Raw genomic sequence first — 15,544 nt, 5'->3', positions numbered from 1 at the left:
GACCTCCATCAGGTTGCAAATTAAAAATAATTTTTTTCTTCATTTAGCTCTGAAAAAATATTTGGGCTTCTAGCAGTGTGTGGGACTTGTTCTATTAGTCCTTCTATACTGACCTCCATCAGGTTGCAAACTGAATATAATTTTTTTCTGCATCTAGCTCTGAAAAAATAGTTGGGCTTCTAGCGGTGTGTGGGACTTGGTCTATTAGTCCATCTATACTGACCTCCATCAGGTTGCAAATTAAAAATAATTTTTTTCTGCATCTAGCTCTGAAAAAATATTTGGGCTTCTAGCAGTGTGTGGGACTTGGTCTATTAGTCCATCTATACTGACCTCCATCAGGTTGCAAATTAAAAATATTTTTTTTCTGCATCTAGCTCTGAAAAAATATTTGGGCTTCTAGCAGTGTGTGGGACTTGGTCTATTAGTCCTTCTATACTGACCTCCATCAGGTTGCAAATTAAAAATAATTTTTTTCTTCATTTAGCTCTGAAAAAATATTTGGGCTTCTAGCAGTGTGTGGGACTTGTTCTATTAGTCCTTCTATACTGACCTCCAGCAGGTTGCAAATTGAATATAATTTTTTTCTGCATCTAGCTCTGAAAAAATAGTTGGGCTTCTAGCGGTGTGTGGGACTTGGTCTATTAGTCCATCTATACTGACCTCCATCAGGTTGCAAATTAAAAATATTTTTTTTCTGCATCTAGCTCTGAAAAAATATTTGGGCTTCTAGCAGTGTGTGGGACTTGGTCTATTAGTCCATCTATACTGACCTCCATCAGGTTGCAAATTAAAAATAATTTTTTTCTGCATCTAGCTCTGAAAAAATATTTGGGCTTCTAGCGGTGTGTGGGACTTGGTCTATTAGTCCATCTATACTGACCTCCATCAGGTTGCAAATTAAAAATAATTTTTTTCTGCATCTAGCTCTGAAAAAATATTTGGGCTTCTAGCAGCGTGTGGGACTTGGTCTATTAGTCCATCTATACTGACCTCCATCAGGTTGCAAATTAAAAATAATTTTTTTCTGCATCTAGCTCTGAAAAAATATTTGGGCTTCTAGCGGTGTGTGGGACTTGGTCTATTAGTCCATCTATACTGACCTCCATCAGGTTGCAAATTAAAAATAATTTTTTTCTGCATCTAGCTCTGAAAAATTATTTGGGCTTCTAGCAGTGTGTGGGACTTGGTCTATTAGTCCATCTATACTGACCTCCATCAGGTTGCAAATTAAAAATAATTTTTTTCTTCATTTAGCTCTGAAAAAATATTTGGGCTTCTAGCAGTGTGTGGGACTTGTTCTATTAGTCCTTCTATACTGACCTCCAGCAGGTTGCAAATTGAATATAATTTTTTTCTGCATCTAGCTCTGAAAAAATAGTTGGGCTTCTAGCGGTGTGTGGGACTTGGTCTATTAGTCCATCTATACTGACCTCCATCAGGTTGCAAATTAAAAATAATTTTTTTCTGCATCTAGCTCTGAAAAAATATTTGGGCTTCTAGCAGTGTGTGGGACTTGGTCTATTAGTCCATCTATACTGACCTCCATCAGGTTGCAAATTAAAAATAATTTTTATCTGCATCTACAGTACCTCTGAAAAAATATTTGGGCTTCTAGCAGTGTGTGGGACTATTTGTATTAGTCCATCTATACTGACCTCCATCAGGTTACAAATTCAAAATAATTTTTTTCTGCATCTAACCCAGCCAATAGTTTTGGCCTAATACCACAGTTTGGCCTCTCAGCTCTGCTCGGTTACCATCCATTGTTTTTTTGTGCAAACAACTCCAGAGTTGTGAATTAGTTAACCACCAAAATGAGTGGAAAAAGGCCTGCTGCTGGTGGAAAGGGGAATAGGCGTGTTGGGAAGGGGAAAAAAGGTTGTGTCCGTGGGGTAGGTGTTAAAGCAACAGTAACATCTGCAGAAGAAAGACCATCTTCCAGCCAAACTGAAATGTCTACTTCTTTTAGAGGACAATGTGATAAGATCCCTTTCTTACGGCCACGCCAATCGCTACAAATTCCAGATGAGGCACAAAAACAGCAGGTGCTTCAACGGATATCAAGTGCTCCTTTAAGTGGGCTCTCCTCCACATCAACTTCAACATCACAAATACTCCAGTCCTCAAAGGTGTCACCCAAATCGCACTTGCTTCCTCATAGCTCCCAAATCTCCAGCTGCCCGTCTGAGTATGAGGTAGAACAGATGGTTGAGTCTGCAGAGCTGTTTACTCATACTATAGCCTGGGAATCAGAGGTCGACTCCAGCGCTTCTGTGAATCCAGACGAGGAAATGATCTGCACTGATGCCCAGAATCTTTATGAGTCGGATCCAGGACCAGACGCAGAAGGTTCTGACCATAATGTAGACCCTCATTCCCAAACTGTAACTCCTGTTGGTGGAGACAATGAGGAAGACGATGATAAGACTCAAATACCTGATTGGAGCGACAACTTTAGTTTTTTGTCAGGGCAGGAACAGGTTGGCTCTGAGGACGACGGGTGTGATAACGCACAGGGTGATGATGATGAGGTCGGAGATCCCACTTACTGTCAACCCACAGTCAGCCAAGAGATGAGGTCAGCAGAGGAGGTGGAGGAAGATGCTAGTGACGACGAGGTCAGGTTGCGCCTTCCTGGACAGAGACGTAGTACTGGAAGCACGTCAACAACTGCATCCTCAAACACAACTCTGCCTCTCACCACAAGTCGTGGTGGCTCTTCAGGTCGCATGGGTGCTAAGCCTTGCATAGCCTGGGCATTTTTTCAGATCGATAAAGATGACCCAACTCGTGTTATCTGTAACATTTGTCAGCAAAAGCTAAGTAGAGGCCAAAAAATACATAGTTTGAGTACTTCATGCATGAACCGGCACATGGACATGAAGCATAAGTTGCAGTGGGAAGCTCAGTGTGCTACAATGCGGCCTAGCCGGCCGGGCCAATCACCGTCTGCCATATCTTGTGCATCCGCGGCCTCTTCATCCTCTGTGACTGGGGGGACAGTAGTCACACCTGTTTTGGGGCGCAGACCTGCCACCTCTTTACCCGCAACAGCCAGCGTGATTGGCAGGTCATCATTTTCTTTGGAGGTGGTAACACCAGCTGGTGTTGAGCGCTGTCCGACATCGATAGCACCACCTTTGGATCAAGGCAACCTAACATGTCCGCCTGCATCTTCCTCACAGACCGGCAGTTTGCCGGGGACACCCTTATCAACCCCGTCTAAGCACAATAGCCAGCCCTCGGTCCCTCAGATGTGGACAAGTAAAAGACCATTTCCTCCTAGCCATGAGAAAGCTAAGAGGTTGAATTTCACCATCTGCAAGCTCTTGGCTACAGAAATGCTGCCTTTCCGCCTGGTGGACACAGAGGATTTTCGAGACCTTATGTCCGTCGCAGTGCCCCAGTACCAGATGCCCAGTCGGCACTACTTCTCAAAGAAAGGTGTGCCTGCGCTCCACCAGCATGTCGCACACAACATCACCGCTTCTTTGAGAAACTCTGTGTGTGACAGGGTGTATTTCACCACAGACACTTGGACGAGTAGGCATGGACAGGGGCGTTACATGTCGCTGACTGGGCACTGGGTAACTATGGTGACAGCAGGACAAGGGGCTGCTGTCCAAGTCTTGCCGTCCCCACGAGTTGTGCGTCAATCCTCTTTATGTCAAAGTTCCTCCACTGCTTCTGCCTCCTCAACCTCCTCTCGGTCTTCCACCTGCACCCAAAGCCTGTCTGGTCATGCCACAAGCTTTCTAACTGCGCAGAAGGGATCCTGCACACCTCCTTACTATGCTGGCAGTAGGGCTCAACGTCATCAGGCGGTTTTTACATTGAAATGTCTGGGAAATGTGAGTCACACAGCTGAGGAGTTGTGGTCAGCTCTGGAGAACCAATTTCATGAATGGTTGTCTCCACTGGACCTGAAACCAGGGAAGGCCGTGTGCGACAATGCTGCAAACCTGGGTGCGGCCCTTCGCCGGGGCAATGTCACACACGTGCCTTGTATGGCTCACGTGTTGAACCTGGTTGTCCAGCAATTTTTAGCCCACTATCCCAGACTAGATGGCCTTCTGCAGAGGGCATGGTCGCTGTGTGCTCACTTCCGCCGTAGGCATCCCGCAGCTCAGCGACTTACATCTCTACAGAAGTCGTTGGGCCTGCCACTTCACCGGCTAAAATGCGATGTGCCTACCCGGTGGAATTCAACTCTGCACATGTTGCAGCGACTGTGGCAGCACCGACAAGCCCTGGTGCAATACGTTCTGACGTATAGCCTGGGCCAACGAGATTCAGAGGTGGGGCAAATCACGCTGGAGGAGTGGTCTCAGATCAGGGACCTATGCACCCTTCTGCACAGTTTTGAAATGGCGACGAAGATGTTTAGTGCTGACGATGCCATTATCAGCATGACTATTCCGGTGATTTACATGCTGGAGCACATGTTAAACAGAATTCGGAGTCAGGTGGTGGCACAAGAGGAGGTGGAGGAAGTAGAGGAGGAGGAGTTGTATGCGGAAGGGCTAACATCTGCAAGGTCCAGACGGTCGGCAGCACCAAGGCGGCAGGCATGTGAGGGTGGGGGAGATGGTTTTACCAGGGCGCATGGTAGCAGCCAAACTAGTGAGGAAGGTGCAGGAGCCCAGGAAGAAGTGGAGGACGAACTGATGGAAGACTCATCAGATGAGGGAGACCTTGATCACATTTCTGTTGTGCGAGGTTGGGGGGAGAGGACAGAGGAAGGAAGCATGATTGTTACCTCGCCACCAACACAACAGGGACTTGGTGCTCCTGGATGCGCAACACACATGAGTGCCTTCTTGCTGCACTACCTGCAACATGACCCTCGAATTGTGAGAATTAGAAATAATCCTGACTACTGGGTTGCCACACTGTTAGATCCCCGGTACAAAAGTAAATTTGCAGAAATTATTCCTGCCATAGAAAGGGATGCACGCATGCAGGAGTATCAGCAGAGACTGTTGCAGAATCTTACATGTGCTTTTCCACAAAATACCAGTGGTGCACGTAGTGAATCTCACAGTTCCAACTTGCCAACCGTGGGACCGTCAAGTGTTCAGCACTCAAACCGTAACAGAACCACAGTATCTGCTGGTAACATCAATTTTGCGGAATCATTTCACCACTTTTTTAGCCCATCCTTTGCAAGGCCATATGAGACAAGAAGTCTGACACATAGTCAACGCCTAGAGACGATGGTACAGGAGTATCTCCAAGTAAACATTGAAGCCACGACTGTGTCACTGGACCCTTGCTCTTTTTGGGCTTCCAATCTGGATAAATGGCCGGAGCTAGCCACTTACGCCTTGGAGATCTTGTCATGCCCCGCAGCCAGCGTTCTGTCTGAACGTGTGTTCAGCGCTGCTGGTGGTGTGCTGACAGATAAGCGCACGCGGCTCTCCACTGATAATGTAGACAGACTCACGTTCATAAAGATGAACAAATCATGGATCCGAAACGACTTTTCTACCCCTGTGTCATCCTGGGGAGAGTAAAAGCTTGATGATTGGTTAAAATCACCCTACCAACCGTTTTAAGCTTTCAAATTACTAATCATGTTTATCTGTATCTTGACTGGAAAATAATTTGGGCTTTGTAGCAGTGTGCAGCACTGATCCTATTAGGCCATCTATACTAAAGCTTCACCAGATTTAAAATTAAAAATAATTTTTAGCTGCATCTAGCCCGGAAAATAATTTTGGGGCTCCGAGATGCGCAAGGCACATAAGTGCCTTCTTGGTGCACTACCTGCAGCATGACCCTCATATTGTCAGAATTCGAAGTAATCATGACTACTGGGTTGCCACACTCTTAGATCCCCCAAACTTTTCGATCAACCTTTTCATTTTAATAAAGACCAAAAAAATGGTCATTTTTGAAATTATAAGCATTAGCAGGTTGTTAGAAACTGAAATCAAACAGTTTTCAACTCAAAACTTTATTCTAGGTGATGTTACATTTTCACATAGGACCCCTTGTTCGAAAGGAGCTTCTGAACTCTCTCGTCCATTGAATTTGTCAGGTTTTGGATGGTTTCTGCTTCAATTGTTTTGCATGAGGACAGAATACCCTCCCAGAGCTGTTGCTTAGATGTGAACTGCCTCCCGCCATCATAGACACTCCTTTTAATTATGCTCCAAAGGTTCTGAATGGGGTAGAGGTCAGGGGAGCATGGGGGTCACACCATAAGTTTGTCCCCTTTTATGCCCATATCAGCCAGAGATGCAGATGTTTTATGTGCAGCATGAGATGGTGCATTATCATGCAGAAAAATGATCTTGCTGTGAAATACACGGTTCTTCTTCTTGAACCATGGCAGGAAGTGCTGTTTGAGAAAATCCACATACATTATGGAGTTCATCTTTAGCGCCTTCAGGGATCCTAAAGGGGCCGACAATCTCTCTCCCCATGATTCCAGCCCAAAACATTACTCCACCTCCTCCTTGTTGGCGCTGTAGCCGTGTTTGCGTGGGGTGTCCATCAACCAGCCATCCTCCACTCCATCCATCTGGACCATCGAGCGCTGCACGGCACTCATCCGTGAACAAAACAGTTTTGAAATCAGTCTTCATGTAATGTTTGGCCCACTGGAGCCGTTTCTGCTTGTGTGAAGTGGATAGAGGAGGTCGACAGGATGGCGCATGCACAGCTGCAAACCTCTGAAGGAGCCTGCATCTTGTTGTTCGGGGGACGTTGGAGGCACAAGCAGCTTCAAAAACTTGTCTGCTGCTATGACAAGGCTTTTTTGCCGCTGCTCTTTCAACCTGACGTAATTGCCTGTAGGAAAGAGTCCTCAATTTGCCCTTATCAGCACGCACACGTGTGTACTGTGAATCAGCTACATACTTCTTGATTGCCAAGACACTTCATCCTGATCATCGCACAATGTTGATTGTAGTCATGCCTTGACCTAAACACTCCACAATTTGTTGCTTCTCAGCAGCCGACACATCCTTTTTCTTTCCCATTTTGGCAGAAAATGTAGGCTGCTTAATAATGTGAGAGAGCCTTCTTAAGTAGTCTTGCCTTTTATTGGACACACCTGCCAAACTAATTAGCACAGGTGTCTGCAATTGCTTACAGTGATATAAAGAGCCCTGACACACGTCACCATCAATGAGTTTAACTGACAAACAAACAAATTCTTCCCTTATCACTCCTAAACACTTTTTGTATAATAATTTGGAACGCAGTGTACATGTGCTTTTCCACAAAACACCAGTGGTTCACGTAGTGAATCTTACAGTTATAACTTGCCAACCGTGGTCTGTATGAAGTTGTTCAATAAAGGGCCCAAAATTAAGATAACATAGATGGGAGAGGTCTCTATGAATAGGAATTCCTAAGTATTTGATACCCTGTGAGGGCCAGGCAAAGGGAAAGTTGGACTGGATGGAATCCTATATGGATTTGGGGAGGGAGACATCGAGGGCCTCAGACTACGCTGCATTGATTTTAAAATTTTACCATGTAACAAAGTGATCTATTTCAGCCATAACAGCATGGATGGATATATGTGATTGAGTGATATATACTAGGACATCATCAGCAAATAGAGAGCACTTGTACTCGGTGCCTCCCACCTCAATCCACCTAATATTGGGGTTATGGCGAATTGATGAGAGCAGGTGCTCCGTCACTAGGATGTATAAGAGAGGGGACAGAGGACATCACTGCCTTGTCCCATTGGTGATTGTGAAAGGTGATGAAAATGTTCTGACGCACCCCCTGGGCCTTGGGACACCCGGAGCCGGACCCTTTTTGGTGGATGCTGGTGGTTGTAGTCTTCGAATCGGCGACCCAGTTCCGTGGCTCAGGGTGGTCAAACCAGTGGCGGAACTATTTATGTGGTTTTCATGTTTAAATGTCCGACTACGCCACCCGTGGATTGCGGTCAGAGTGAACCGCCGCTACAGGGCAGACCACTGAGGCTGGTGTTGTGGGTGCAGCAGAGCGTAGCATAACTCCCCACGGGAGGAGTATAGCCTCAGGGCAGTGTATGCGGAGGATGGGGGTGATGGTGCAGGGCAGCAGCAGTAACGACACGGAGTCAGTGATGCAGTTCAGGGCCTTTACTCACAGTTCTTATTATCCAGACCACGTCTGCAGGTAACGGCTGCCCACGTCGTACTGTGCTCACCAGGTGAGGGGCTCAGACAACTCCCAGATAACTTTGGAGCACTTCACAGGACCCCCTTTGTGTGTCCTTTGTCTGGCCTTTCTTACCAACACTTCTGTCCGGCTGCCTCGGGCCTCCTCTTGGTAAACTTGGCGCCAGTTTCCCTGACCCTATGTGGTGCCTTCCTAGCGGGTGTAGCGAGGGGCTGCGCCACATAAAATGTCAGAGCCTCCGGTTTCTAGCTGAGGGTCGTTTCCTGCCTCCACTAGTTCGGGGACCGGTCTCACCCTTTGGCCTGACCCCTCCACGCAGGTGGATTCGGGCGTGCGGTGGCGACTCGCCCGTCCGCACCCCTGGGATCCCTTCATTCCTCGTTCCTGGAGCCTTCTCCGCTCCTCTTCCTTCCTTCTCCCTCTTCCAGGCCTGGGCCTCTGTTACTAGGCCCGCCTCCGGAGCAGAGCTCATGCAGAGCCCCTGCTCCCTGCCACTTCTGCTCAGACTTCTCTGCACTGAACTAAGATGGTGCCCACCTTTTATACTCCCTTCTCAATGCACCCAGGAACTGCTTCCTCCCTGCTCCTGCACTACAGGGTTCCCCTTCCTCAGTGTTCCCTCCCCCCACTCCAGCCAGGGACAGGGACTGTCGTGCCCATCTCAGGGGCATATTGGTCGCCCTGCCCCACGGCAATGTGGTGTAATGCATGCAGGTGTCGGGTCCTGATCCACACTCCATCCTTACCTGAGAGTGAGATATCACACCTCTGGGTGAGGTGCAATACGTCTGTAGCAACCGAGCCCTCAGGGTGCTACAGTTCCATTTATCTTCAGCCTAGGTGACGTATTGCGATACAGGGCCGTGATTTTGGCTATAAAAGGGTCCCCTAGACCCCTACCCCAAGCTTTTTAAGAGAATCATATATGGCGTGCCAGGAGACTCTATGGAATGCTTTAAGAGCATCCAACGAGTGTATCTAATTACAAATTTTTAACTGCATCTAGCCCAGGAAATACTTTGTGCCTAGTAGCAGTGTCTGCTAGTGAGCGGATTATCCCGGCTGTTAAGCAAGCTGCACCACCTGTAGTTTAGACACTTAATTTTTTCAAAGGAAATGCTTCGGGACCATGGGATACTTAGTGAAGAGCATCAGGAGGCACCCCAAGGCATAGGGGCTGGGACTGGCAGTAGGATGCCTTGCGGTGGACAGCCGAGCTCGATCCTTATAAAAGCTTTTTAACTGCAGCAGCTTTAGTGGACGCTACTGGAGCTGGAATTACCGCGGCTGCTGGCATGAGACTTGCCCTCCAATAGATCCTTGTAAATGGATTTAAAGTGTATTCATTCAAATTAGAGAGACAATTTAAATTAAAAAGCTTAGAGCTGCCTCCACCACAGGGGGGCTCGCTCGACCCACCAGCGGACAGGCACCAGTATTGGGAGAGGGGGGCTGGCCGTCAGGGTTCACCGCGGCTCTGGCACAAACCCGGCGACACGGAGGTGGCACGGGCAGGAGCGGACTGGCCGTGTCGGCTTCTCACTTTTTGGATTTTAGAAGGGCATGACATGCCTATATCTGTGTCTCCCCCTCCTTTTACTCCTCCACCTCTTTTATTTTCGCATGACTATATGTACTTGTCACTTTTCCATGTGTTAGTTATGTCTTCTGAGCAGTTTGTCAGCTTTTAGACACCTTTGAAGGTGTTTTCTATGTGTTTCTATGTGTTTTTGTTTGCCTGCCATTGGTTTTAATGGTGTTCGAAGGTGTTCGACGAACAGTTCGACGAACAGTTCGGCGAACACACGGGTGTTCGACGAACCGAACCGAACTCGAACACTACGGGGGTGGCTCAACACTAGATATGATGTTTTGAACGCCAGTGGCTAAAAAATTGTAATTCTGACTTTTCGATCTTTTTTCTTGTTACGCCGGTTATCGATCAGATTAATTTACTTTATACTTTGATAGATTAGACATTTCTGAATGCAACAATACCAAATGTGTATTTTTTATTATTTTACTTTGAATGGGGAGAAAGATGGGTGATTTGAACTTTGTGTGTGTGTTTTTTTTTACTTTTTACTTGCTTCAATAGTTTCTTTAGGAAACATGAAGCTGCGATAGTCTGATTGCCTGTGCTACACATAGCAGGACTCTATGCAAGGAGATCTAGGAGATCTACAAAGACAGGCATGGGGGTCTTCTGCAGATATCCCGCTGTCATGACAACCCATCAGCGCCTGAGATCACATGACAGATGTGCCAATGGGCGGGTCTTGTGACGCGCTTCCAGTTAGTGCGTGTTAAATGCATGGGACCTGTGATGAGGTCACAGTCAAGTGATCAGTCACATGGAAGAAAGGAGTCAGGGGTCACATGATCAGCTGCCACAATGAATGCAAAGTGTGAACTGTGCGGATCCTTTACAGTGATTTTCAGAGTGAAGATGCTACACGGAAACTTCTCATTATTTAAATAGCCTACAGCTCTATCTCGAGCCTTGACAACTTGATGGATGAATGCTCTGTAGGAAGATTGATTTTGTGCAAGCCTTGATAGGTCCGCCAGGGTCTTCTCTGCCATTATCTTGATTGTATCAGGCCATCGGGTTGCTGGTCTTCCTCTTTGCCTTGTTCCTTTTTTCCTTCCAACCATGATGTTTTTCTCCAGTAACTGCTCTCTTTGTATAAGGTCTCTAAAGTAGACAAATCGTAGGTTGGTGATCCTTGTTTGAGTGACATGTCTGGCTTGATTTGTTCCAAAATTGATTTGTCTGCTTCTCTTGTCACCTATGGTATTGATAACACCTTTCTCCAGCACCACATTTAGAAAGTGTTAATTCTTCTTCTGTCTTGTTTCTTTATCACCCAGGTTTCGCATACATATGTTATTACAGAAAAGATGAGACTATGTACGAGCCGTGTGTTTGTCACCAGTGAAATGTTCCTCGATTTGAAGAGCTTGTTCAGTGACTCCATTGTTGACAAATAGACCACACTCATGAGACACTTATTACCAGTTACCGGACGTCTACTGTATGGCGGCATTAATACATAGAAAATATTGAGCTCACCACGTTTGCATAAAGATAACAAAGTATTGTATTGAAAGTATTGTACCGGTGGTTGCTGTACTGTATCTGGCTGTAGGGAAAATATATATTCTTGTACCGTGTTAGCCAGTAGATAGAAAAATATTTAAAAATATATTTAGGTTTGAGAGTCCTCAGTGGTTGATACATTTTAATGGCTAACTGAAAAGATGGTAACAAATTTCAAGCTTTCGAGACTACTCAGGTCTCTTCATCAGGCATAGCATACCACAAAATCTGAAGAGTCACATATTTATACACAATAAGACACACAAGAAAAAAAAATGCAATAGGTAAGACAGGTGATGAAAAGCAGAGTTATTATGGAAGAGATAAACAGTTCTGGCTATAAATATTTTAGCAGTTAATAGATAAGGACTGTGAAGGTTTTATTTAACTTTGACCAGGTCCAATGTTGTGATGGCCTCACAATTCTGAGGGGCACATTCCTTAGTTGATGTAGAATGACATAAATCCATGCGACACATTCATTCCTGCTCTGAAAGTGTTAAAGGTCATCATCATCAGTTTATATTCTGAGATTCTTCTTTCTCTGTGAGATTTGAAGTTACCTTTTAATACCAGTAATTTCATATCTTTTATGCTGTGATCAGGGGAACAAAAATGCTTGGCTACAGGCAGATCTATTCTTTTTTCTTTTATTGTGTGGCAATGATGATTCATCCTTGTTCTAAGTTTTTGCCCTGTCTTCCCTACATAAACACCCCCAGCTGGACATTTGGTACATATAATTAAGTACACTACATTAGATGTGATACAGCTGAACATACCTGGGATCTTATAGTCCTGATGTGAATTGGGAATCTTTATCTTGTCTGTGGTCATTATAAACGGACAGGTTTTACATTTTTTCTGGTTGCAAGGAAAGGTTCCTGTAGCTGGTGGAGATGACAGGGAGCTTCTGACAATGATGCTTCTTAGATTTGGGGACTGCCTGAAACACAGAAGTGGGGGGTCTGGAAATATGGTTTGTAATCGGGCATCTTTTTGTAGTAAGGGTTGTAGTTTCCGTGCAGCTCTTCTTAGCGCCTCCAGATTTGGATTGTAGGTGACTACTAGAGGCACCCGGTTGTTTTCTTGTTTGGTTTTGTAATGTAGGAGATGATTCCTTGATATTCTGGTGGCTCTTGTAATCTGATTTTCAATTGTTCTTGGATGGTAGCCCTGTTTCAAAAAGGTCTTTCTGAGGACATCAAGGTGTTTGTCTCTATCCATCTGGTTGGAACATATCCGATTGTATCTGATGGCTTGGCTGTAAACAATAGAGATTTTTATGTGTTTTGGATGGAAACTGTCCCTCAAATCTAAATATTTTTGTATCTGGCAGGTGAGATGCAGTCGAAACTATCAGAGTCTGGGAAAAAATAAATAAAAAATCCTTTATTCAGAAATCCATTAAAACAAGTAAAACCATGGTGAAAAAATGGACGCGCCTCTGGCGTATCATTTGCCGTTAGTCATAGTTACATGGCGGCATTACATTTTTGAATGTCCTTTATTTTTTATGGACATTAGATGGATTATAAGTTTTCCGATATTGATCTTTCTTTTTTAAAAACCAACTCATTTAGAACAATAGATCAATGAACAGAGCACAGAAAACCAGGCAAACACCACCACAGAGGAAATGCTACGATTGGCAGAGATCTGGACTAAGAGTTCAGCTAAGTAGCAAGGAATTAATAATAAGCATTTTTAAACTTCAGCAGAATTCCGAGAACAATGGAAGAGTTCCAAAGCATTTTTAAACTTCAGCAGAATTCCGAGAACAATGGAAGAGTTCCAAAGCATTTTTAAACTTCAGTAGAATTCCGAGAACAATGGAAGAGTTCTAAAGACTGATTTAAAAAAACAATTATATCCGAGAACAATGGGAAAGTTCCAAAGCATTTTTAAACTTCAGCGGAGTTCCAAAACATTTTTAAACTTCAGTAGAATTCCGAGAACAATGGGAGAGTTCTATAGACTGATTTAAGAAACAATAACATTCCGAGAACAAAGGGAGAGTTCCAAAGCATTTTTAAACTTCAACAGAATTCCGAGAACAATGGAAGAGTTCCAAAGCATTTTTAAGCTTCAACAGAATTCCGAGAACAATGGAAGAGTTCCAAAGCATTTATAAACTTCAAAAGAATTACGAGAACAATGGAAGAGTTCCAAAGCATTTTTAAACTTCAGCAGAATTCCGAGAAAAATGGAAGAGTTCCAAAACATTTTTAAACTTCAGCAGAATTCCGAAAAAAATGGAAGAGTTCCAAAGCATTTTTAAACTTCAGGAGAATTCTGAGAACAATGGGAGAGTTCTACAGACTTATTTAAAAAAACAATAACATTCCGAGAACAATGGGAGAGTTCCAAAGCATTTTTAAACTTCAGCAGAATTCCGATAACAATGGAAGAGTTCCAAAGCATTTTTAAACTTCAGCAGAATTGCGAGAAGAATGGAAGAGTTCCAAAACATTTTTAAATTTCAGCAGAATTCCGAGAACAATGGAAGAGTTCCAAAACATTTTTAAACTTCACCAGAATTCCGAGAACAATGGGAGAGTTCTAAAGACTATTTTTAAACTTCAGCAGAATTCCGAGAACAATGGAAGTGTTCCAAAGCTTTTTTAAACTTCAGTAGAATTCTGAGAACAATAGGAGAGTTCTACAGACTGATTTAAAAAAACAATAACATTTCGAGAACAATGGGAGAGTTCCAAAGCATTTTTAAACTTCAGCAGAATTCCGAGAACAATGGGAGAGATCCAAAGCATTTTTAAACTTCAGTAGAATTCTGAGAACAATGGGAGAGTTCCAAAGCATTTTTAAATTTCAGCAGAATTCCGAAAACAATGGAAGAGTTCCAAAGCATTTTTAAACTTCAGCAGAATTCCGAAAACAATGGAAGAGTTCCAAAACATTTTTAAACTTCAGCAGAATTCCGAAAACAATGGAAGAGTTCCAAAGCATTTTTAAACTTCAGGAGAATTCTGAGAACAATGAGAGAGTTCTACAGACTCATTTAAAAAAACAATAACATTCCGAGAACAATGGGAGAGTTCCAAAGCATTTTAAAACTTCAGCAGAATTCCGAGAACAATGGAAGAGTTCCAAAGCATTTTTAAACTTCAGCAGAATTGCAAGAACAATGGAAGAGTTCCAAAACATTTTTAAACTTCAGCAGAATTCCAAGAACAATGGGAGAGTTCCAAAACATATTTAAACTTCACCAGAATTCCGAGAACAATGGGAGAGTTCTAAAGACTATTTTGAAACTTCAGCAGAATTCCGAGAAAAATGGAAGTGTTCCAAAGCTTTTTTAAACTTCAGTAGAACTCCGAGAACAATGGGAGAGTTCTACAGACTGATTTAAAAAAACAATAACATTCCGAGAACAATGGGAGACTTCCAAAGCATTTTTAAACTTCAGCAGAATTCTGAGAACAATGGAAGAGTTCCAAACATTTTTAAACTACAGCAGAATTCCGAAAACTATGGGAGAGTTCTATAGACTATTTTTAAACGTCGGCAGAATTCCGAGAACAATGGAAGAGTTCCAAAGCATTTTTAAACTTCAGTAGAATTCTGATAACAATGGGTGAGTTCCACAGACTGATTTTAAAAAACAATAACATTCCGAGAACAATGGGAGAGTTCCAAAGCATTTTTAAAATTCAGCAGAATTCCGAGTACAATGGAAGAGTTCCAAAGCTTTTTTAAACTTCAGTAGAATTCTGAGAACAATGGGAGAGTTCTAAAGACTGATTTAAAAAAGCAATAACATTCCGAGAACAATGGGAGAGTTCCAAAGCATTTTTAAACTTCAGCAGAATTCCGAGAACAAAGGGAGAGTGCTACAGACTGATTTAAAAAAACAATAACATTCTGAGATAAATGGGAGAGTTTCAAAGCATTTTTTAACTTCATTAGAATTCCTAGAACAATGGAAGTGTTACAAAGCATTTTTAAACTTCATCAGAATTTTGAGAACATTGGAAGAGTTCCAAACATTTTTAAACTTCAGCAGAATTCCGAGAATAATGGAAGAGTTCCAAACATTTTTAAACTTCAGCAGAATTCCGAGAACAATGGGAGAGTTCCAAAACATTTTTAAACTTCAGCAGAATTCCGAAAACAATGGGAGAGTTCTTTAGACTATTTTTTATACTTCAGCAGAATTCCGAGAACAATGGAAGAGTTCCAAAGCATTTTTAAACTACAGTAATATTCCGATAACAATGGGAGAGTTCTAAAGACTGATTTAAAAAAACAATAACATTCCGAGAACAATGGGAGAGTTACAAAGCA

This window comes from Phyllobates terribilis, unplaced genomic scaffold (genome assembly GCF_046119375.1).
Source record: "Phyllobates terribilis strain yellow unplaced genomic scaffold, ASM4611937v1 Scaffold_5__5_contigs__length_657084704, whole genome shotgun sequence".
In the NCBI taxonomy this organism is placed as follows: domain Eukaryota; kingdom Metazoa; phylum Chordata; class Amphibia; order Anura; family Dendrobatidae; genus Phyllobates; species Phyllobates terribilis.
This window is presented reverse-complemented; position numbering follows the sequence as displayed.